At 41.9% G+C, this 24,673-nt stretch overlaps 1 pseudogene; it reads left to right on the top strand.

Moving 5' to 3' along the window:
- Positions 1-319: 319 nt before the first annotated feature.
- On the top strand, positions 320-1,471 carry LOC133086918 (homeobox protein OTX2-like; annotated as a pseudogene).
- The last annotated feature ends 23,202 nt before the right edge of the window (positions 1,472-24,673 follow it).

Genomic DNA, 24,673 nt, shown 5'->3' with positions numbered 1-24,673 from the left:
GATACTACAAGCTGCGAGGCATGGCCAAAAACAAATAAATAAATAATAAATAAAGATTGAACCAATGACAGCAGCCTTACCTTGAAAAATATTTTTAAAAAAACCACCGGCTCTTCTTAAGTTAGTGGTGGAATGTGGAAGAGCTGCGTCCTCCGAAGCAGTAAACCAGCACCTCTGTTTGTTTGTTTGCTTTGCCTCAGTTCCACCACTCCAAACCCACCCACCCAGGACTCTGAATCTGTCCACCCCGGGCGAAGCGAGACTTTCCGGCTGGGTCCCCCGGATTTGGGCCAACTTTGCGCCTCCAAACAACCTTAGCATGATGTCTTATCTTAAGCAACCGCCTTACGCAGTCAATGGGCTGAGTCTGACCACTTTGGGCATGGACTTGCTGCACCCCTCGGTGGGCTACCCGGCCACCCCTCAGAAACAGCGGCGGGAGAGGACGACGTTCACCCGCAGCTAGATGTGCGGGAAGCATTATTTGTGAAGACCCGATACCCAGATATCTTCACGCAGGAGGAGGTGGCGCTGAAAATCAGCTTGCCCGAGTCCAGGTTGCTGGTGCGGTTTAAGAATAGAAGAGCTGGGGCTTCCCTGATGGCACAGTTGTTAAGAATCTGCCTGCCAATGCAGGGGACATGGGTTCGAGCCCTGGTCCGGGAAGATCCCACATGCCGTGGAGCAACTAAGCCCATGCGCCACAACTACTGAGCCTGCGCTCTAGAGCCCGCGAGCCACAACTACTGAAGCCCACGTACCTAGAGCCCGTGCTCTGCAACAAGAGAAGCCACCACCATGAGAAGCCCGCGCACCGCAGCGAAGAGTAGCCCCCGCTCACCACAACTAGAGAAAGCCCGCGTGCAGCAACGAAGACCCAACACAGCCAAAAATAAAAACAAATAAATAAGTTTAAGAATCGAAGAGCTAAGTGCCACCAACAGCAGCAGCAACAGCAGAATGGAGGTCAAAACAAAGTGAGACCTGCCAAAAAGAAGACGTCTCCTGCTCGGGAAGCGAGTTCAGAGAGTGGAACAAGTGGCCAATTCGCTCCCCTCTCTAGCACCTCAGGCCCAGCCATTTCCAGCAGCAGTGCTCCTGTGTCTATCTGGAGCCCAGCTTCCATCTCCTCCCTGTCCAATCCCTTGTCCACCTCCTCTTCCTGCATGCAGAGGTCCTATCCTATGATCTATACTCAGGCTTCAGGTTATAGTCAAGGATATGCTGGCTCAACTTCCTACTTTGGGGGCGTGGACTGTGGATCTTATTTGACCCCTATGCATCACCAGTTCCTGGACCAGTGACCACACTCAGTCCCATGGGTACCAATGCAGTCACCAGCCATCTCAATCAGTCCCCAGCTTCTCTTTCTACCCAGGGATGTGGAGCTTCAAGCTTGGGTTTTAACTCAATCACTGACTGCTTTGATTATAAAGATCAGACATCTTCGTGGAAATTCCAGGTTTTGTGAAGACCTGCAGAACCTCTTTTTGCGGGTGATTTTTAAATACACTGGGCTGGACGTTCCAGTTTTAGCCAGGCATTGGTTAAAAGAGTTAGATGGTATGATGCTCAGACTCATCTTCTGATTAATGTCCTGCGAGGCATCGAAAGAAAAATGAAAGGCCTTAGAGGGGCCTGCCAGCCAACTACATGAAACGGACAAACCAATATACTTAAGATCCTATCATAGTTTTAGATCATTGGTTTTCCTGATTTGCAAAGTGATCGAAAGCATTCTAGCCACGTGCAACCAAATACCACCAAAAAATAAACAAACAAAACTAAATTGTGAGGGAAAAGAGGGAAAGACATAGCCTTCTTAAACAGAGGTGTTCCAATGTCTTAGCCAATCCTCGGATGAATCTTAGGAATGGACAGTGTCTCAAGCTCACTCACGTTTCATGACCAACTGGTAGTTGGCACTGAAAAACTTTTCAGGGCTGTGTGAATTGTGCGACTGATTGTCCTAGACGCACTACTTTATTTAAAAAATAATGTTCGTAAGGAGTCAATATGTAGTTTAAGAGACAACCAGTGTGTGTCTTATATAAATGGTACATCTGTGGTTTTTAATCTGTGCTAGGCTTCAAAACTGTGATCTCCTGTTATTGTATGCAACCTTGAACTCCACCTCTGCAGGGGTTCTTCTATGATTAAAGAGGTTATAATTATAAGTAAATTCAGAGCAACTGAGTACTTATCTAAAAAGATTACCTTTGGCTGGAGGTAAGCTGCACTGAAACTTTACAACAAAATGTCTCTGGACAAGGAGAGTGAGAGAAGAGAAACAAAAGGACACTAATTCATCTGTAATTTGCTGTTGGTAAGCCTAGCAGTAAAGAGACATTGGTCAATTGCTCTGACCCTGATGAGTTTATAAACTGAGATCATCATTGTTTATGCTTGCAGATGTTAACTGGAAAAGTTATATATGCATAAGCCTTTCTTCCTGGATTTGGCAGATATGTATAATTATATTAAAATGGTTCTAGCACACAAAAAAAGAAAAGCAAACAAAACAAAACAAAACAAAAAAACCAAAACTTTACTTAGCAGATCATAAGTTCCATGAGATGTTAATGGATGTTCCGTGGTGTCGTGGCTGTGAGTGTGTGGATGTTAGCTTTTAGTGATCAAATAAATTTGGGAAACACTTCAAATTATGTTCCCCTCTTGAGAACCATAATGTATATTCTTACATTAAAGGCTCAGGCAAGTCCTGTAGCAAAGAATTCTGTTTTACCTAGTTTGTCAATTTGGGTCCTCCAGGAAGCAAAAGGCCAACACAAAGTTAGACGTGCAAGAGATTGATTGGGGGTGATGCCTGTGAAAGAGAAAGGGGGGAGGGAGCAGAGGAGGTAGGGGAGCCTTCGGACCACAGTGCAAGCCTGACACCTGTGGAAAGAGAGAGAGAAGGAAAAACAGGGGGGTTGGTAGGCCAGCAGTGCCGCCTGAGAAAGCCCCAGCCAACCCACTGGGGACTCCTGAGCAAAGCAGGCCTCTTAGAAGTCAGCAGTGGGCAGAAATGGCCAGCCCAGTGCCTCTGCTGTATTGTCAGTGGCTGGAGCAGCCTGGGGAGAGCTTGTCTTCATCTTGAATGCTCTACACATATTTTTTCATTTCTTTGTTGGGGCTTGTCATTTTTTCCACATTTACAGATGAGGAAACCGAGGCACCACGAGTTTCAGTGACTTCGCTGGGGTCATCCAGCTAGTGAGTAGTGGAGTCGGAATTTGAACGCAAAGCTGAATTTGAGAAGCCCTGCCCTAGACACGGGGCAGTGTGGTTTGCAGAGCGAATGGGGAGAAAAATGAACATTCTGACCCTTATTTACCAGCACGCCGCAAACTGCAATGGCCACAGTCACTGATGGCTTCCAGATCCTCAGTCAAGGATCTAGTTCCTCCTCAAGGGCTAGAGATAATATTTTGAGCCATACCCTTTGAGCTGTTTTGCAGATATCAAGACTTCCCTGTTTTCACCTTAGGTATTGTGCACTGCCTCTGGCACTGCAGTCCTTCCCCTCCTTCTCGAAACCTTTCCTCCTCTGCTTCCGTGGATGACTCCCTCTCCCGGCTTTTCTCCCAGCTCTCTGCCTGTTCTTCCTCAACCTCCTTCACCAGCTCCTCTTTCTCTGCCTGTGCCTTTTGTGTACATTGTTCTGGCTTTTCCTGCCCCAGCACCTGCCTGGTCCATCATCTCCTCTGCTTCCAACTTCCAATCACAGGGGCCACTTGTAAATGTAGCCAGCGCTGGGGGTAGAATAACCAGGATATTTCCACTGCCTGAGGCTTCTTCCTCCTCTGAGAGGTTGTTTGTTTGTTTTCTTTTACACACACACACACACACACACACACACACACGACTTTTCTACAGACTTAGATATTTACTTTTTAGAACATTAATTTGGGCTTCCGGGCACAATGAAGCATAATGGTGCCCAAGGCATTCTCCATACAATTTATAACTTAAATTTCCACGTGATTTAAAGCTTGGAAAGACATTGCTTTTTTTTTCTGGGTGTTGGGTGCCCAGGTTCTTCCTTGGCCCAGAGAGAGGCTCTGCCCAGCATCTCCCAAGAGAGACCCTGCCTGGGGCCAAACAAGGGAATTACAAAAGGAGCCTCAGAGCCCTGTCTGGGTCTGAGTCACCTCTTAGTGATGCGGCCACACAGCATCTGACTCAGAGCGTGGAGATTCTTCAGCTCCTAATGGCAAGGATGAGAATCACAAAGGCGACAGGCTTAGAGGTGGAGAAGAGGGCAGGACCATTTCCTCTCATCTAATCGCTGCAGATGAGAAGCAGAGGCCAGAGAAGGGCTGTGACAGCTGAAGGGCCAGCAGTCATAGGGGAGGGCTGGAGCCAGCACTGGGGCCTCTGCCTCATGTCAGGGGTGGGTTTCCCATCTTGCTGCCTGTTCCCCAGGCTGTGCCCAGCCTCTGGTAGGAACATGTAGTGGAGCCCAGTCACCCCGCCTCTGACCGGGTTATGCCTGGGAGGCCTCTGCTTCCTGACTCATACTCAGAAGGGAGTGTCTTGGAGGAATTTCTTTCCACCCAAGCAGTCTAGGTGTTAGGGGAAACACTGACTGAAACCGCCCGCCGGGGCCAGGCAAACACAGCAACAATTTGCATGAGTTATTTTACGACAGGAGATCCTGGTTAGGAACACGGAACTAACAAGCCACCACCAACCAGAAGAATCGGGAAAGGTCAAAAGGAGAGAGGAGACGCCTGTCCACATGTCTTACCAGCCTCCCAGAATCCTCCTCGCTGGAATCCATCTTGGCTGAGCAGTTGTGCGCCCCACCAGAAAGGACCCTGAGTCAGAGTGATTGGCCAGAGACAACCCGAAACTAATCCCATCACCATGAAACCCAAGGCTGCGAGCCACGTGGCAGAGCACTTCTCCTGCGGTCCCTCACCTTGCTGCTGTCCGCCCGGGCGCCTCTTCCCAATAAAGTCTGTCGCTTTGTCGGCACGAGTGTCTCCTTGGACAATTCATTTCCGAGCGTTAGACGAGAGCCCACTCTCGGGCCCTGGAAGGGGTCCCCTTCCTGCAACATAGGCACTGATCAAAAATGCAAGTCACGTGAAGACATAAGTGCTCTCTAATGTATATTCTGTGATGTGGCTTTGAATGCAAATCAAAAAACACAATAATGAATAATCAGAGCTATTACCTTTTAGCACTTTTTGTGTCACTTTTTGTGTCACTTCTGTTACAGTGCTTATAACCAGGTGCGACAAATACTAATGGGTCTGATTCCCTGCTAGCCTGTAAGTTCCTGAGCTGGAGAACTGTGTCTTTCTTATTCACCCTGTGATCCTGGCACAGTGCCTGGCACCTGGTGGGTCCCTGGTGAAGGTTTGTTGACTGAAGGATCATAGACAAAAAGCTTACCCTAGGCAAAGCTTGCTGGTATCTCCCATGGCTGTGTCACCTATATAGGGTGGGGGAAATACTGCTTAGGGCCCTGTGTCCTGCTAAAGAGGTCCCTGAGTTGAGAGTTTTTAGGAGCCCAGGATTAACAGCCATGAGGGTTGTGTCTTGTGTCTGTGTTTATCATGGGGTGGGGTGTACCATCCCTCTCTACAAGAGAGCCAGAAGATCTCTGCCCCAGGGTGGGGCGGCTGTGATGTCTACTCTAGGAGAAACACGAGGAGGTTCTTGACCAAGGTCTTGCAAGCGTTTCCTGCTGACTCCCTCCTCCCCTCACTCTCCTTGGCTGGACTGGTCCATCCTTCAGGTATGCGTGCTGATGCTGGCCTATGGGGTTGGGGAGCACTGAGAGTCTTCAGGGAGTCTGCCTGGGACCAGACTGGCCATTACACAGCCCAGTCTCTCCACCCCATTTCCACCCACTGGGGTGTGCAAATGCCCTGGGGCATTCAGGGCCCATTACAAAGTACTGCAAACCAGGAGCCCGCCTCTGCAGGGCCTTGTAAGGGCCTTGAGGGAGTCATCAAAGGGTTAAGGAGGTGAGGGTGAGTAAGGCTGGGCGGGGGGAGGGGGAGGGATCTGGGTGGAGGGGGCCCCTGAGCCCCATCACAGGAAATGCCAGGAGCACTGAAGGCTCCTTCCAGAAGCAGGACTCTGGCCAGGATTGCAGAGCCCCACCTCTCAGTGTCCAGGGCCTGCTCTGCCCTCAGAGGCACGCCCTGAGGGAAGAGTACTCAGCTTTTCTGAAGACAGCAGTTCCCCAAGGTTTCTCCTCGTTCACAGTGGAGCAGCTGCTCACCTATTAGCACAATAGGCTGACACGCTTTCGTGGGAGAGGAAATAACCCTCTCCACCTTTTTGTGGAGCTGGGATGATTTCTCTGAGTCTCAGAGAGTTGTAAATATTGCCAAGATTTCCCGAACAATGAATACAAGCCCTAGTAAAGTCTTTACACCACAATAATGCTGTCCACTGCCAACAAGGGTGGGTGATATCACCCCCAGTCTGATGATGGGGGCCAAATGACGCCTCTGAAGGCCTCTTTGGTGTTGTGCTGGCGCCACCACGTGGCAAAACATAGTACTGTTACTTCAAAGCCATAAAACTCCCAACCTAGCTGTGGAAAAGGAAATCTCTACCTCAAAGGCCTTTGATACTTTTCAGCCATAATGAGTAAAACTGACAAAGTGTATTGCTATGGATCTCAGGAAGTCATGAGTCCAGATTCCAAAACCCTCTGGAATTTATACTGAGTTGTTTGTTTGTGTACCTATTCTCTATCATCTGTCTATCTATCTACCTATCTATCATCTATCTTTCTATCTATCTATCATCTTTCTATCATCTATCACCTATTATCAATCAATCATTTATCTATTGATCCATCTATCCATCTATCCATATCTCTGTCATTATATGTGGCCAGGTATAATGTGCCAGGTATAACGACAAGCACTGAGGCTTCAACCATGAACAAGACACAGTACTGTCCTCACGAGGATAAAGACAAACAGGAAATTACAGTTCACCATGGCAAATACTATGGTGGGAAGTGCATTATTGGAGATCCTCAACCAGACTTGGTGAGTCTTGGAAATTTTCACAGAGGAAGTAGTAAACAAGCGACGCATGAGAGCTGAATTCAATTTATGTTAAGGGTGAGTGGGTGGGTGGGAGAAGCACGTGGAGTGAGGAAGGGTAGGAAGGGGAGAGGTTTCCAAACTGATGGGGGGATATTGGGTTGGAGGAAGTGAGGGAAGTTTGAGGGGCTGGCATGTAGGGTGCAAGAGAGGAGAGGCAGTAGGAGATGAGGCCAGAGAGGAGAGCAGGGGCCAGAACACACAGGGCTGCGTGACTTACCTGGAGGAGTTCAGACTCAGGTTAAAGTGCTCACCCAAGGCGTTTAACCTCAGTGTGACACGTGGCCTAGAGGGGGAGAGGACAGCTAGGAGGCTGTTGCAATGATCCAAGGAGAGGTGGGGTCAACGGACTGCCGGGGGGTGACTGTAGTGATAGAAGCGGACGGGTTTGAGAGAGAATTAGGAGGCAGAAAAGACAGGACTCAGTGACTGACTGAAGGTGCTCAGTGCATAATGAGACTCAGGGTTCCGTCTTGAGAACAGGATATTTTCTGAGGTAGAGAAGACTGGAGCAGGAGTATGGCAGAGTGAACAGGAAGACAGTGAGTTCTGTTTGGGACATGTTGAGTTTGAGATGCCGCTGGGTGCAGGTACCCAAAGGACAGGTGGAAATGTAGATACGACTTAGAAGAGCAGGACCTGAGCAGGAGATGAGGGTGGGAGATTCTTCAGCATGAGGTGGTCATGGAAGCTGTGAGCATAGATGAACCTGATGTGGGAGACTGTGAAGGGTGGCGAGACCAGAACCCTGAATGTCACATGCACGAAAGAAATAGGCAGAGAAAAAAGAGCTGGGAAAGAGGTGGAAAGGCAGAAGGAAAAACCAGGAGAGCCACGCCAGTGGAAGTGGAGGGAAGAGATGTTTTCAAGGAGACAAAGTCAACAGCAGATCAGAGGTCAACAAGGAAGATGACCGGGGAGTGGTCGCTGGACTTGGTCACTGCTGCTTCATTGAAGTGGTGGAATTGGAGACTTCAGGTCCTCCCTATTCTCTCAGCAAATCACACTCCCTGTGTCTTTAGCAGCCATTTCCAAACCTCATCACCTTGCAAGCACCAAACTCCTTCATTTCTTTTATATGCATACAAAATGCATATAAAAGAATATATGCATATATCATTAGGTATGCATACATATATACATATATATAAAAAATACATGAATGTATGTTTTCCTGAACCACTTGGGAATCAGTTGTAGACATTGTGTCTATTTGCCCCTAAATACTTTAAGGAGTAACAAAGTCAGAATATTTAACATTGATACATTGCTATTATCTAATTATCTAATCAATGTCCTTCAATTTGGGTTTGTCTATTGTTTCTTCATGATCAGATTCAGGTTATGTATTTTGGCAATAATATTACAGAAATGATGTTGTGTCCTTCTTAGGACATTGCATCAGGAGGCACATGATATTGATTTGTCCCATTACTGGTAATGTTCATTTTGATTACTTAGTGAAGGTGGTGTCTGTCAGTGTCTCCATTGTAAAGTTACTATTTTTTCCTCTGTAATTAATCAATCATTTGATAGGAAATATTTTGAAACTGTATAAATATCCTGTTCCTTATCAAACTTTCATCCACTAGTTGTAGCATTCATTGATGTCTTGCCTGAATCAACCATTACTATGAGTATTACAAAATAGTGTTTTTTCTCATTTTATTATTTCTTCTACCTTTATTGGCTGGCATTCCACTGTTAAGAAGAACTTTCCCTTCTCCTCCAGTTATTTATATAAAGACACACAAATTCTTATTTTACTCAATGGATTCTATTCCTTTACTACCATTATTTATTTCTATGCTTCAATTGCCCCAGATTTGGCCAGTTGGAGTCCCTTCATGCAGGCTCCTGTGTCCTTTTAACATGCCCCCACCATTCTTTGAGCACTCCCTTACTTTCTGGCACATAACTACATTCCAGATCTCTCTTATACACTTTCTGCCCTAGCTCTGTAATTAATCATTACTTCATGGAGTCTTTGTTCCTTTTAGTGGAGAATGGTGTTTAGAAACCAAGATCCTGCTTATTGCTACTGAAGTAGCAATGTTTCCTGGCCCTCATGACAGACATATCTTGTCCTCTCTATAAAGGACACTGTCCATTCTGCAGCTAAAGGCCCACTCAAGGTTTTTTTTTATTTTTTAGGGAAATGTACTTTTGTTTGATTTGTTATTCACCATGGAATAGAGCCCAGACTGTATAAGTTTACATGTTAACATGCAGATTTTTGTCTGGTACTGATGTAAATCATTTCTTTCAGGTAAAAAATAAAACAACAAAAACCAAAGAAATCAGAAACAAAATCCCCAGGACTTCCCTTGTGGCACAGTGGTTGGGAGTCTGCCTGCCAATGCAGGGGACACGGGTTTGATTCCTGGTCCAGGAAGATCCCACATGCCGTGGAGCAACTAAGCCCGTGCGCCACAACTACTGAGCCTGTACTCTAGAGCCCGTGAGCCACAACTACTGAGCCCATGTGCCACAACTACTGAGCCTGAGCTCTAGAGCCCGTGCTCCGCAACAAGAGAAGCCACTGCAATGAGAAGCCCACGCACCACAGCGAAGAGTTGTCCCCACTCGACGCAACCAGAGAAAGCCCCTGTGCAGCAGTGAAGACCCAACGCAGCCAAAAATAAATTAATTAATTAAAAAAAAAAAGAAACAGAATCCCCAGATCCCAAAGGTTACAGCTTCCTTGCCCTGTATGACATTAACCAGTTTTGTATCTAACCCAGAAATCCTATTCTTTATTCAGTGCCTATAATATTAAAAATTTTTTATTGAAGTATAGTTGATTTACAATATTGTGCCAGTCTCTCCTGTACAGCAAAGTGACTCATACATGTGTATGCATTCTTTTTTTAATATTCTTTTCCATTATGGTTTATCACAGGATACTGAATATAGTTCCCTGTGCTATACATAGGACCTTGTTGTTTATCTATTCTAAACGTAATAGTTTGCATCTACCAACCCCAAACTCCCGGTCCATCCCTCTTCCTCCCCCTCCTCCTTGGCAGTCACAAGTCTGTTCTCTATGTCTGTGAGTCTGTTTCCGTTTTGTAGATGGGTTCATCTGTGCCATATTTTAGATTCCACATGTAAGTGATATCATATGGTGTTTGTCTTTCTCTTTCTGACTCACTGCACTTAGAATGATAATCTCTATTTGCATCCATGTTGCTGCAAATGGCATTATTTCATTCTTTTTTATGGTTGACTGGTATTCCATTGTATATATGTACCACATCTTCTTTATCCATTCATCTGTCGATGGACATTTAGGTTGTTTCCGTGTTTTGGCTATTGTGAACAGTGCTGCTATGAACATAGGGGTGCATGTGTCTTTTTGGGTTTTTTTTAATAAGTTTTAGGATTTTAAAAAAAGATTTATTATTTATTTATTTAATTTATTTTTGTCTGCCTCAGGTCTTAGTTGCAGCACGCAGGATCTTTGTTGAGGCATGCGGGATCTTCGTTGTGGTGTGCGGGCTTCTCTCTAGTTGTGGCACGCGGGTTTTCTCTTCTCTAGTTGTGGCGTGTGGGCTACAGATCGCGTGGGCGCTGTAGTTTGTGGCATGCAGGCTTTAGTTGAGGAGCGTGCAAGCTCAGTAGTTGTGGCATGTGGGCTTAGTTGCCCCGTGGCATGTGGGATCTTAGTTCCCTGACCAGGGATCGAACCCGCGTCCCCTGCATTGCAAGGCGGATTCTTTACCACTGGACCACCAGGGAAGTCCCTGTCTTTTTGAATTATAGTTTGGTCTGGGTATATTCCCAGGAGTGGATTGCTGGATCATATGGTAATTCTACTTTTAGTTTTCTGAGGAACCTCCATACTGTTTTCCATAGTGGCTGTACCAATTTACATTCCCAAGTGCCTATAATACTTAATCTCTCAAATTCTCTTTGAACCACCTTTGCTACCCTGCTGGTTTTCTTTTAATTAGGTAAATAAATTATTTTTAAACATTGGGTTTAAAAATAAATGCATCTTCACTTTATATTTATGAAAGTGAATAAATAACATTTTAACTTATTAAATATTATACCTTGCACACGAGCTCCCATTGACCTTCAATTTCCAAACAAACACCACATGAACTTGTTTTAAAGTTCCCTCTCTCCATATTTGTAATTCCCTTCACCAGCAATGAAAAACATGGCTTCCATCATTCTTAATATATTTCTTCATTTACTTAATCCAAGAATACACAGAAAGTAGTTTTAAATTGCTAACCCATTCTACTGTGAAAATCAAAACTACCAACCAGTATTCAATATTTGTTTACAGTTGTCTTTGCTCAGGATATATGGTCAAAATGCTGTGGATAAAGTCTCTTGGATTAGTTTTCCTTCTGTCTGACAGATCCTTTCTGAGTCTGAAATCTGTTTATAAAAGGACTGGAACAGTTTATTCCACAACTGTAACTAGAGTGTTGTTAACTGTAGAAGTTCCTTTCACATGAAAACAGATTCTTACTTTTTGTACAAAGTAGCCATGTAAATAGAAATATCAAATGCACATGGAATAGAATGTAAAAAAAAAAAAAAAAAAGTTGTGCTTCCTTCCCAGGAGTTGTACATTCAATTTACCAGTGACATATTTTTACTAGCCTTTTGCTGATATCCTAACTACACATTAGTTCTTTCTGCCCCACATGGAAAATGACAGTATCGGCACATTTTAATTAACTCCAGATATTTTTCTCTATTTAGAACTCTGATTAGTTGATATCCCTTCAGAGAACCCCAGGTAATAAAAAGCATCTCCAATTCTCCAGAGTTGGGCCATTCAAAGCCAGTTTTAAACAAGAGGTTGAATGACGTTTCTGATTGTTCACTTTTATATGTGGTGTTAGCATACTCCTGGGGGTAAGGGAAGTTTTTTATGACTCATAAACGATGTCTTAATTTTTAGTTTTTAATAGCTGGGCTGTACGTTTTATTCACATTAGCATCAGGAATAAGAGTCTAACAAAGCCTACCTGGGTACAAAATTTGGAGTTTATCTTTAAACCCTGACCCCCATTTCATCACCCTTTCCCACCTTATTGGTATTCTTTCTATTTTCCAGGTATGTAGTGCCCCTAAGCTCGCTTCTTACATGTTTTAAGATCTTTCATAAAAGGATCTGAAATTCATTTACATTAAGGGGTAAATGACAGATAATAGCTTAAAGTATTACTCCTCTTTTCCAAACTCCCGTGGGACAACCAAGTTAGTGGCACAGGATCTCACCTTCAGGGCCTGCTACATAATTTACAGGGCTCAGCACGAAAAGAAAATGTGACCACATTCTCAAAACCCAGGAAAAAAATGCTGTTAAAATATAAAGCGGGCGTCCCTGGTGGCGCAGTGGTTGAGAATCTGCCTGCTAATGCAGGGGACACGGGTTCGAGCCCTGGTCTGGGAAGATCCCACATGCCGCGGAGCAACTGGGCCCGTGAGCCACAACTGCTGAGCCTGCGCGTCTGGAGCCTGTGCCCCGCAACGGGAGGGGCCGCGATAGTGAGAGGCCCGCTAGTGAGAGGCCCGCGCACCGCGATGAAGAGTGGTCCCTGCACCACGATGAAGAGTGGCCCCCGCTTGCCGCAACTAGAGAAAGCCCTCGCACGAAACGAAGACCCAACACAGCTAAAAAAATTAAATAAATAAATAAATAAATAATGTAGCTATTAAAAAAAAAATTATTAAAAAAAAATATAAAGCTTTTGGGTTTCCCTGGTGGTCCAGTGGTTAAGACTCCGTGCTTCCACTGTAGGGGGCATGGGTTCAATCCCCAGTTGGGGGAGTTCTGCATGCCGTGCAGTGGAGCCAAAAAAAAAAAAGTAATATATATATAATATATATAACATATATATAAAGCTTTTTCCTTTGAGAATGTTTTTAAATTATAAAATGTAATAGGAATCATAGTTAAACCTGAATAGCAACATAAACTTGTAAATGGCAAAAATGTACTATTTTTGGTACCATAATTTTATGTAATACAATGAATAATAATACTGTATTAATGTGATATCTTGATTGATCATAAGATTTTTCTGGATTACTTTTATGCAAATTCATTTATCAGGCCATCAAAATTTATCCTCTCAAGATGGTGACAGCGGCGCATTAAACCAAGCATGGGGCCCTTCTGAGAGCAGGGCCCTGTAAGGCTGCCCATGTTGCATGCCCAGAAAACTGGCCCTGCCTACTCTGTTGCTAGTTGGGTTTTCCAGAAGTAGATGCTGAGATGGAGTCTGGCCGGCAGGGTATTAATTAGGGATCAACATCTGTGAATGGAAGAAGAGGAGGTAGTCTTGGTCAGAGGGTGAAGTCAAAATGTGATACAGCTGAGACAAAATTTTGGCCAATCCCATGGGATGTTCTGGACCATCCATGGCCCATAAGAAATGCTAGGTTGGGCCAAAATGTCTTTAGACCTTTGTCTCTGTCAATCACTGGACGTGGGCTGCTCCAACGGCAGGGAGTGTGATTAGCAGAAAGTTTCCAACTCTCAGCTCCTTTAGGGTGTGTTTTAGTTGCAGGAGGCCACCTCACCCAAGGACACACCCTTCCCACCTGGACCCACATCCTGCTTTGTCTTCTGAAGAGAATGTTAACAAACCAAATCCAGCCATATACATATGGTAATAATCACAACCAACAGCTTGGGTCTGTTCCAAGAATAGAAGGTTGGTTTAACATTGGGGAATCAATGAATCAATCACTGATTGACTGATCTGCATTAACAGAATGATACATAAGCTTACAGATAAGAAAGGGTGAAAATAAAATGATGGGAAAATATATATCATGTGTCAATGATAAATTAATCAGTTGGTCTAAGAAAGGAATGGAAAATTTTATTGAAGCCGAAAAGAGGATTATAACCTGGGAACAGCAACTCAAAAAGCTCCAAGAACTGTTTCATCCATTAGAAGTCAACACACAGTTATATAAGTTTTTTGAGACAGAAGGCTGTGTATTAAATGATGTATTATTGACAGTTTACACAATCCAGAGCTAAGTGTTGTCATGGCCCCTTTCAAGATCAAGAAGGAATGTTATCTTTTAAGCAGTTGTCTTGTTGATGCTAGGAGAATGTTGTTCTTTATGGCTGAGCAGGTATTTCTGCCGGTGGGGCAGGTTTGGCGGATGCAAAATCCAGATACACAATGCACAGTAGAGGGGAGAGAGGAGGCTAAAGGACAGAGAATATGTTTTTATGTTTAAATTTTTCTTGTTTTGCCATAAAATATGAATTTCATTTCACACATGTAAACATTAATGAGAAGGAAGTTGGCATAACTTTATTAATATCAAACAAAATAAACTTTAAGGTGAAAAACATTATTAAAAAGAAAAGGGGATCCCTTTCTAATGATAAAAGCTCAAATCATGAGGATACAGAAAGGATAGGAAGAAGGGCGGCTGAAAGGAAGTGTGGCAAAGAATATGGAAGCTCAAAGCCTCCTCATACCTCTCCCACCAGTAGCAGATAGATATTTCAGTTTAATTTTGTCATTGTATAGTTGAAATTAAAAAATTAAAAGTAAATGAAGAAAGAAAGGAAGGAAGGAGTTATCAAGGTACAAAAAGACATGGAGGAAATTTAAATATGTTTTGCTAAAGAACTCAATATTAAAAAACTGCATACTGTATGATTCCAACTATATGACATTCTGGGAAGGGCAAAAATATGGAGACAGTAAAAATGTGGTTGCCAGGTGACTGGGGGGAGTGAGGGAGGGATGAATAGGTGAAGCACAGGGGATTTTTAGGGCAGTGAAACCATTTGGTATGATAGTGTAATGGTAGATACAAGTCATTATACATTTGTCAAACCCATAGAACGTGCAACACAAAGAGTGTACTCTTATGTAAACTATGTTAAAATAATGTATCCATGTTCGTTCATCAATGGTAATAAATGTACCACACTAACACCAGATGTTAATAATAGAGGAAGAGGCGGAGTCAAGATGGCAGTGTGGGAAGACACGGAGTTAGTGTCTCCCCACAACTAGGGTGCCTGCCAGCTGCTGGTGGGGGACTCTGATGCCCAAGGAGACGGGAGGAACCCCAAAGTGAACCAGTAGCATGTAGGGGGACTGAGGGGAGAGGAGAAGTGGAGGCCCGACAGGATTGGTGCCCCTGAGGCCAGGGAGATCAGGAAAGGCAGGCGGGAGGGACTCTCTAGAAAGAGTGGGAGAGGAGCAGAGGGTGATCGTCTGGCCCACTCGGATCGGGGAGCCTGCTGAGCTCACAAGCTGGTACCCCTCCTCCAAAGCCCCCTCCAGGCCATGTGGGTCCTGGGGGCATAGGAGGGGGGCTGGGGAGATCAGGAGAGGCAGGTGGGAGGGACCCTCCCAGACTGGAGGAGCAGGAGAGGAGAGGAGGGCATTTGCCCCACCTACTCGAGCCCAGGAATCCTGCTGGGCTCCCAGGTGAGGTCCCCTGCCCTCTGAGACCAGGGGTGGGGGGCAGGCCTGGGCCCCTTCTTTTCCTTGAGCCTAAGCCCCACCCCCCCCCCACAGTCCCCAGGGCCTTTTCCAGCCCTGTGGATCCTGAGCATTGGCCCCGCCCACTGCCCAAACCTCGCCCTTACTTAGGCCCCGCCCTCCACAGCCAAGGCATTTTCTCTTTTTTTTTCCTTTTCCCTCCTCCTCTTTTTCACTATTGTGGTACTGATGTACCTTCTGGTTGTTGATTCATCTATATTTTTATTTTTATATTCTTCCTAACATATCTCTTAGTTTCCTAGTCTAATTTTATTTTTTACTTTGTTATTGTTCTTCTTTTTTTTTTTTTGCCACCCCATACGGCTTGCGGGATCTTGGCTTATGAGCCTGGGGTCGAGCCAAAGCTCCTGCCGTGGGAGGTCCGAGTCCGAACCACTGGACTAACAGAGAACATCAGACCCCAGGGAATATTCATTGGAGTGAGGTCTCACGGAGTTGCTCATCTCAGCACCAAGACAGAGCTCTACCCAATAGCCTACAAACTCCAGTGTTGGAAGCCTCAGGCCAAACAACCAGTAAGACAGGAACACAATCCCATTCATTAAAAAAAAAAAAAAAAAAATAGAGAGACTGCCAAAAAATATGTCACAGATGAAGGAGCAAGGTAAAAACCTAGAAGACCAAATAAGTGAAGAGGAAATAGGCAAGCTACCTGAAAAAAGAATTCAGAGTAATGAGAGTAAAGATGATCCAGAATCTCAGAAATAGAATGGAGGCACGGATTGAGAAAATACAAGAAATGTTTAACAAAGATCTAGAAGAACTAAAGAAGAAACAAACAGAGATGAACAACACAATAACTGAAATGAAAAAATACACTAGAAGGAATCAATAACAGAAAAACTGAGGCAGAAGAATGAATAAGTGAGCTGGAAGACAAAATGGTGGAAATAACTGCTGAGGAGCAGAATAAAGAAAAAAGAATGAAAAGAATTGAAGACAATCTCAGAGACCTCTGGGACAACACTAAATGCACCAACATTTGAATTATAAGGGATCCAGAAAAAGAAGAGAAAAAGAAAGGGTCTGAGAAAATATTTGAAGAGATTATAGTTGAAAACTTCCCTAACATGGGGAAGGAAATAGTCACCCAAATCCAGAAAGCACAGAGAGTCCCATACAGGATAAACCCTAGGAAAAACACACCAAGACACATATTAATCAAACTAACAAAAATTAAATTCAAAGAAAAACTATTAAAAGCAACAAGGGAAAAACAAAAAAATAACGTACAAAGGAATCCCCATAAGGTTATCAGCTGAGTTTTCAGTGGAAACTCTCCAGGCCAGAAGGGAGTGGCAGGATGTACTTGGAGTGATGAAAGAGAAAAACCTACAACCAAGATTACTCTACCCAGCAAGGATCTCATTCAGATTCGATGGAGAAGTCAAAATCTTTTCAGACAAGCAAAAGCTAAGAGAATTCAGCACCACCAAACCAGCTTTAAAACAAATTCTAAAGAAACTTCTCTAAGCAGGAAACATAAGAGAAGAAAAAGACCCACAAAAACAAACCCAAAACAACAAATAAAATTGTAATAGGAACATACATATTGATAATAACCTTGAATGTAAATGGATTAAATGCCCCAACCAAAAGACACAGACTGGCTGAATGGATACAAAAACAAGACCCATATATATGCTGTCTACAAGAGACCCACTTCAGACCTAGGGACACATGCAGACTGAAAGTGAAGGGATGGAAAATGATACTCCATGCAAATGGAAATCAAAAGAAAGCTGGAGTAGCAATACTCATATCAAATAAAATACACTTTAAAGTAAAGACTGTTACAAGAGGTAAGGAGGGACAGTACATAATGATCAAAGGATCAATCCAAGAAGAAGATATAACAATTATAAATGTTTACGCACCCAACATAGGAGCACCTCAATACGTAAGGCAAATGCTAACAACCATGAAAGGAGAAATTGACAGTAACACAATAATAGTAGGGGACTTTAACACTCCACTTACACCAGTGGACAGATCATCCAAACAGAAAATAAATAAGGAAACACAAGCTTTAAATGACAAAATAGACCAGATAGATCTAACTGATGTTTACAGAACATTCCACCCCAAAGTGGCAGAATACACTTTCTTCTCAAGGGCACAAGGAACAGTCTTCAGGATAGATCACGTCTTGGCTCACAAATCAAGACTCGGAAAATTTAAGAAAATTCGAATTGTATCAAGCATCTTTTCTGACCACAATGCTATGAGATTAGAAATCAATTACTGGGAAAAAACTGTAAAAAACACAAATACATGGAGGCTAAACAGTGTGCTACTAAATAACCAAGAGATCACTGAAGAAATCAAAGAAGAAATAAAGAAATACATAGGAACAAATGACCATGAAAACACGATGACCCGAAACCTATGGGATGCAGCAAAAGCAGTTCTAAGAGGGAAGTTTATAGCAATTCAATCTCACCTCAAGAAACAAGAAAAATATCAAATAAACAATCTAACCTACACTTAAAACAACTAGAGAAAGAAGAACAAAGAAAACCCAAAGTCAGTAGAAGGAAAGAAATCATAAAAATCAGAGCAGAAATAAATGAAATAGAAATGAAGAAAACAATAGCAAAGATCAATAAAACTAAAAGCTGGGTCTTTGAGAAGATAAACAAAATTGATAAACCCTTAGCCAGACTCATCAAGAAGAAAAGGTAGAGGACGCAAATCAATAAAATTAGAAATGAAAAAGGAGAAATCACAACAGATACTGCAGAAATACAAAGGACTATAAAAGACTACTACAAACAACTATCTGCCAATAAAATGGGCAACCACGAAGAAATGGACAAATTCGTGGAAAGGTACAATTTTCCAAGACTGAACCAGGGAGAATTAGGAAATATAAACAGACCTATCACAAGTAATGAAATTGAAACTGTAATTAAAAATCTTCCAACAAACAAAAGCCCAGGACCAGATGGCTTCACAGGTGAATTCTATCAAGCATTTAGAGAAGAGCTAACACCAATCCTTCTCAAACTCTTCCAAAAAATTGCAGAGGGAGAAACACTCCCAAATTCATTCTACGAAGCTACCATCACCTTGATATCAAAACCAGAAAAAGATATCCCCCAAAAAGAAAATTATAGACCAATATCACTGATGAACATAGATGCAAAAACCCTCAACAAAATACTAGCAAACAGAATCCAACAGCACATTAAAAGGATCATACAGCATGATCAAGTGGGATTTATCCCAGGGATGCAAGGGTTCTTCAATATATGCAAATCAATCAATGTGATACACCACATTAACAAATTAAGGAATAAAAACCATGTGATCATCTCAATAGATGCAGACAAAACTTTTGACAAAATTCAACACCCATTTATGATAAAAACTCTCCAGAAAGTGGGCATAGAGGGAACCTACATCAACATAATAAAGGCCATATATGACAAACCCACAGCAAGCATCATACTCAATGGTGAAAAACTGAAAGCATTTCCACTAAGATCAGGAACAAGACAAGGATGTCCACTGTCGTCACTCTTATTCAACATAGTTTTGGAAGTCCTAGCCACAGCAATCAGAGAAGAAAAAGAAATAAAAGGAATCCAAATTGGAAAAGAAGAAGTAAAACTGTCACTGTTTGCCGATGACATGATACTATACATAGAAGATCCTAAAGATGCCACCAGAAAACTACTAGAACTAATCAATGAATTTGGTAAGGTTGCAGGATACAAATTAATGCACAGAAATCTCTGGCTTTCCTATATACCAACAACAAAAATTCTGAAAGAGAAATTAAGGAAACACTCCCATTTACCATTGCAACAAAAAGAATAAAATACCTAGGAATAAACCTGCCTAAGGAGGCAAAAGACTTGTACTCAGAAAACTATAAAACACTGATGAAAGAAATCGAAGATGATATAAACAGATGGAGAAATATACCATGTTCTTGGATTGGAAGAATCAATGTTGTGAAAATGACTATACTACCCAAAGCAATCTACAGATTCAATGCAATCCTTATCAAGCTACCAATGGCATTCTTCACAGAATTAGAACAAAAAATTTTACAATTCGTATGGAAACACAAAAGACCCCAAATAGCCAAAGCAATCTTGGGAAAGAAAAATGGAGTTGGAGGAATCAGGATCCTGACTTCAAACTATACCACAAAGCTACAGTAATCAAGACAGTATGGTACTGGCACAAAAACAGAAATATAGATCAATGGCACAGGATAGAATGACCAGAGATAAACCCACGCACATATGGGCACCTAATTTATGACAAAGTAGGCAAGAACATACAATGGAGAAAAGACAGCCTCTTCAATAAGTGGTGCTGGGAAAACTGGACAGCTACATGTAAAAGAAAGAAATTAGAACACTCCATAACTCCATACACAAAAATAAACTCCAAATGGATTAAAGACTTAAATGTAAGACCAGACACTATAAAACTCTTAGAGGAAAACTGAGGAAAAACACTCTTTGACATAAACCACAGCAAGATCTTTTTTGACCCACCTCCTAGAGTAACGGAAATAAAAACAAAAATTAAAAAAATGGGACTTAATTAAACTTAAAAGCTTTTGCACAGCAAAGGAAACCATAAACAACACAAAAAGACAACCCTCAGAATGGGAGAAAATATTTACAAATGAAACAACAGACAAAGGATTAATCTCCAAAATTTACAAACAGCTTGTGGAGCTCAATATGAAAAAAACAAACAATCCAGTTAAAAAATGGGCAGAAGACCTCCATAGACATTTCACCAAGGAAGACGTACAGATGGCCAAGAGGCACATGAAAAGATGCTCAACATCATTAATTATTAGAGAAATGCAAATCAAAATTACAATGAGATATCACCTCACACTGGTCAGAATGGCCATTTTCAAAAAATCCAGAAACAATAAATGCTGGAAAGGGTGTGGTGAAAAGGGAACACTCCTGCACTGTTGGTGGGAATGTAAATTGATACAACCACTATGGAAAACAGTATGGAGGTTTCTTTAAAAACTAAAAATAGAACTACCATATGACCCAGCAATCCCACTACTGGGCATATACCCTGAGAAAACCATATTTCAAAAAGAGTCATGTACCACAATATTCATTGCAGCTCTATTTACAATAGCCAGGACATGGAAGCAACCTAAATGTCCATTGACAGGTGAATGGATAAAGAAGATGTGGCACATATATACAATGGAATATTACTCAGCCATAAAAAGCAACAAAATTGATTTATTTGTAGTGAAGTGGATGGACCTAGAGTCTGTCATACAGAGTGAAGTAAGTCAGAAAGAGAAAAACAAATACCGTATGGTAATGCATATATAGGGAGTCTAAAAAAAAAAATGGTACTGATGAATCTAGTTGCAGGGCAGGAATAAAGAGGTAGACATAGAGAATGGACTTGAGGACATGGGGTGGGAGGGAGAAGCTGGGGCAAAGTGAGAGTAGCATCGACATATATACACTACCGAATATAAAATAGTTGGCTGGTGGGAAGCAGCTGCATAGCACAGGGAGATCGGCTCGGTGCTTTGTGATGACCTAGAGGGGTGGGATAGGGAGGATGGGAGGGAGGCTCAAGAGGGAGAGGATATGGGGACATGTGTATGCATATGGCTGATTCGCTTTGTTGTGCAACAGAAACTAACACGGTATTGTGAAGCAATTACACTCCAATAAAGATCTATTAAAAATAAATAAATAGAAAAGCATTTAAAACAAAACAAAACAAAAATAATAGAGGAAACTGTGTGTGCGGTGGGGACAGGGGTAGGTAGTGAAGGGTATATGGGAACTCTTTGTACTCTCTGCTCAAGTTTTCTGTCAACCTAAAACTTATCTAAAAAATAAAGTCTCCTAATTAAAAATAATATTACTAGGAGAATGTAATATTACTAGGAGAGATTCTTTTGGTGCAAGTAACAGAAACCCACTCAAACTAAGCCAAAAACAGAAGTACATGCATGAGGGTATGGGGGCCGGTTGAGTTAAGAGTTAAATCCAAGGTCATAACAAAGCATCTGAAGTTCTTAGCAGGGCTGTGATGGTACAGAAAGGAAACATGGAAGGCGTGGACAGGACCCCAAACCGAATCCTCACCATGGTGAGGCTCACAGAGGACATGGACGTGATGGCGGTACTCTGAGAAGATGCCGCTGGTGATAGCAGGGAAGCTATGAGATCTGATGGCAGACCTACAACGTGGAAATGGCCTGCAAAATCAACTTCTTGAAGACAAAGAATGGGGCAGACTTGTGGCAGGGCTGCTGAGGCCTGGAGCTAGGATGCCCAGTACGAAATCCTCATCTAGTTTGTCTCTCCACCCATTTTCTTTCTCCAACCCCATCTTCTCTTAGCTTTCTCTACAGTAAACTCAATCCCAAATATGTATGAAGGCCTGCATATATAGAAGCAATCTCACTAGTCAGCAATGGAATCTCTCTTCTATTGATTGATTGATTGGTTGGTTGGTTGATTGATTAGCTGTGCCATGTGGCATGTGGGATCTTAGTTCCCTAGCCAGGGATTGAACCCGTGCCCCCCTGCATTGGAAGCGCAGAGTCTTAACCACTGGATCACCAGGAAAGTACGGAACCTCTCTTTTATTAAGAAAAAGACAAGTTGAGTCAAAAAATAGTCTAGGAGTAGAATGGTGGTTGCCAGGGGCTGGGAGAAGTGCAGTATGGGGAATTATTGTTTAGTGGATACAGAGTTTCAGTTGAGGAAGCTGAGAAAGTTCTGGATGGCAGTGAAGTTTGCACAACAATGTGAATGTACTTAATGCCATTGAACTGTACACTTAAATGATTAAAATGGTAAATTTTGTTATGTATATTTTACCTCGATAAAAAAATTTTTTAAAAGTAAGTGCAGGACGTGGAGCAACTAAGCCCATGAGCCACAACTACTGAGCCTGCGCATCTGGAGCCTGTGCTCCGCAACGGGAGAGGCCGTGACAGTGAGAGGCCCGCGCACCGCGATGAAGAATGGACCCCGCTCGCCGCAACTGGAGAAAGCCCTCACACAGAAACGAAGAGCCAACACAGCCAAAAATAAATAAATAAATAAATAAATAAAAAAAAAAAAAGAAAAAGTAAGTGCAGGATAAAGATTCTGGAATATCATGGGAAAACCAAGGGAAGAACACAGATATGCCTCAGAGGACAAGTGAAACAGAGACTCAGATAACATTAAGATTCTCCCTCCAAACCTTGGCTCTCTGGCCGTCATGACAGGAAAGGTGGGAGGAAAAGTATTAAATCTTTACTTATCATAGTTTCAGCCTTCAGATCTGAGTCCAAAAATCCAGACCCACTGGCCCATCTTGGGCCAGATACACTCCCCTGTATCAATCAATTATGGGCAAAATGGTGCCCAAGGCACCAGGATGATGAGGTATGTGGTGGTCAGTTTTCATAAATGCTCCATGTGCACTTGAAAAGAATGCATGCTCTGTTGTTGTTAGGTACAGTGTTCTGTATATGCCAATATATGAGGCAGTTTGTTAATTGTGTTGTTCACATCTTCTATATCCTTACTGATATCTTTGTCTGCTGTTCTATCAGCTACTAAAAGTATTATGTTAACATCCCATACTAAGACTGCATTTTTTCTATTTTTGCCCTGCCAATTTATTACTTTATATATCTTGAGGCTATGCTGTTATGAGTATACAAATTTAAAATTATTACTAGATCTTCCCAGTGAATTGATCCATTATTATTATGAAATAGTCTCTCTTTATCTCTAGCAATGCCTTTTGCTTTAAAGTGTACTTTTTCTGATATTAGTATAGTTATACCAGCTTTCTTTTGGTAAGTATTTGCATGCATGTTTTTGTCCTTTTACTTTTAATATTTCTATAACCGTATAATTAAATTGTAGTTTGTAGTTTTAATTGTAGTTTTTTTACCTAGTCTGAGAACTTTGTGTCATTTAGATTTAATGTAATTACTAATATATTTGTATTTAAACCTCTCTTTTTTTGCTTTTTTTCTCATCTATTCTAGTCTGTTTTCTTCTTTTCTCTCTCTTCAGAAAGAAGAGAGATTTGATTTATCTTGGACTGATTATTTTTTTATTATTCCATTTCACCATTAGGTTGGTTAGTTATACATTCTTCTATTATTCTTTTAGTGGTTACCCTAGATATCACAACATATACCTTTGTTTTATTAAAGTCTAATATAAATGAGTACTTTCACCATTTTCTGGACAATGCAAAGATAGTAGAACACTTGAATTTCTTTGACCCCCCCCACCTGATTTATGTGTTTTTATAATTATGTATTTTCATTTTCTCTATATTTAAAATCCCATAAAACAATGTTATTTTTGTTATTTTACACAGTCAATTTTCATCTGAATACACACACATATTTACCTCTTTGCTCTCCATTTCTTCTTGTATCTCAGGTCTTTTATTAGGAATCACTTTTCTGCTTGGAGTTTACTCAGTTTTGTTTGGGTTAGGGTTAGGGTATTTAAAAAAATATCTTTAAAAAATGGTATTTTTTAAAATCTGAAAGTATCTTTATTTTAGCTTAATTCTTGAAGGATATGTTGGCCAGGCATAGAATTCTAGGTTGGCACTTATTTTCTCACAGCACATTGAATATTTTATTCCACTGTATTCTGACTTCCATTGTTGCTGTTGAGGTCAATTGTCAATCTGTTATTTTGTTGAGGTAATACTCTTTTTCTTAGGATATTTTAAATATTTTAACATTTTATCTGGTTTTCTGGGTTTTCCATTATGTGTCTTGATATTGATTTCTTTTCATTTATTCTGCCTGGGCTTTATTGGGCTTCTTGAATCTGTGGTTTGATGATTTTTCTCAGTTCTGGAAAATTCTCAGCCATTGTATCTTCAAATATTCTCTACCCCATTCTTTCTCTCCTCTCCTTTGGGAATTCAATTTTATGTTATTATACCTTATTGTAGTCTTTATGTCTCTAACCCTATCTTTTTCCACTTTACATATTTTTATCTCTCTGTGCTTCAGTCTTCTGATCTAACTTCCAGTTCACTAATTTTCCCTTCTGTTGTATCCAA

This window comes from Eubalaena glacialis, chromosome 3 (assembly GCF_028564815.1).
Source record: "Eubalaena glacialis isolate mEubGla1 chromosome 3, mEubGla1.1.hap2.+ XY, whole genome shotgun sequence".
Taxonomy (NCBI): Eukaryota; Metazoa; Chordata; class Mammalia; order Artiodactyla; family Balaenidae; genus Eubalaena; species Eubalaena glacialis.
The sequence above is the reverse complement of the archived record's forward strand: the minus strand, read 5'-3'. Positions and strand labels throughout refer to the sequence as shown.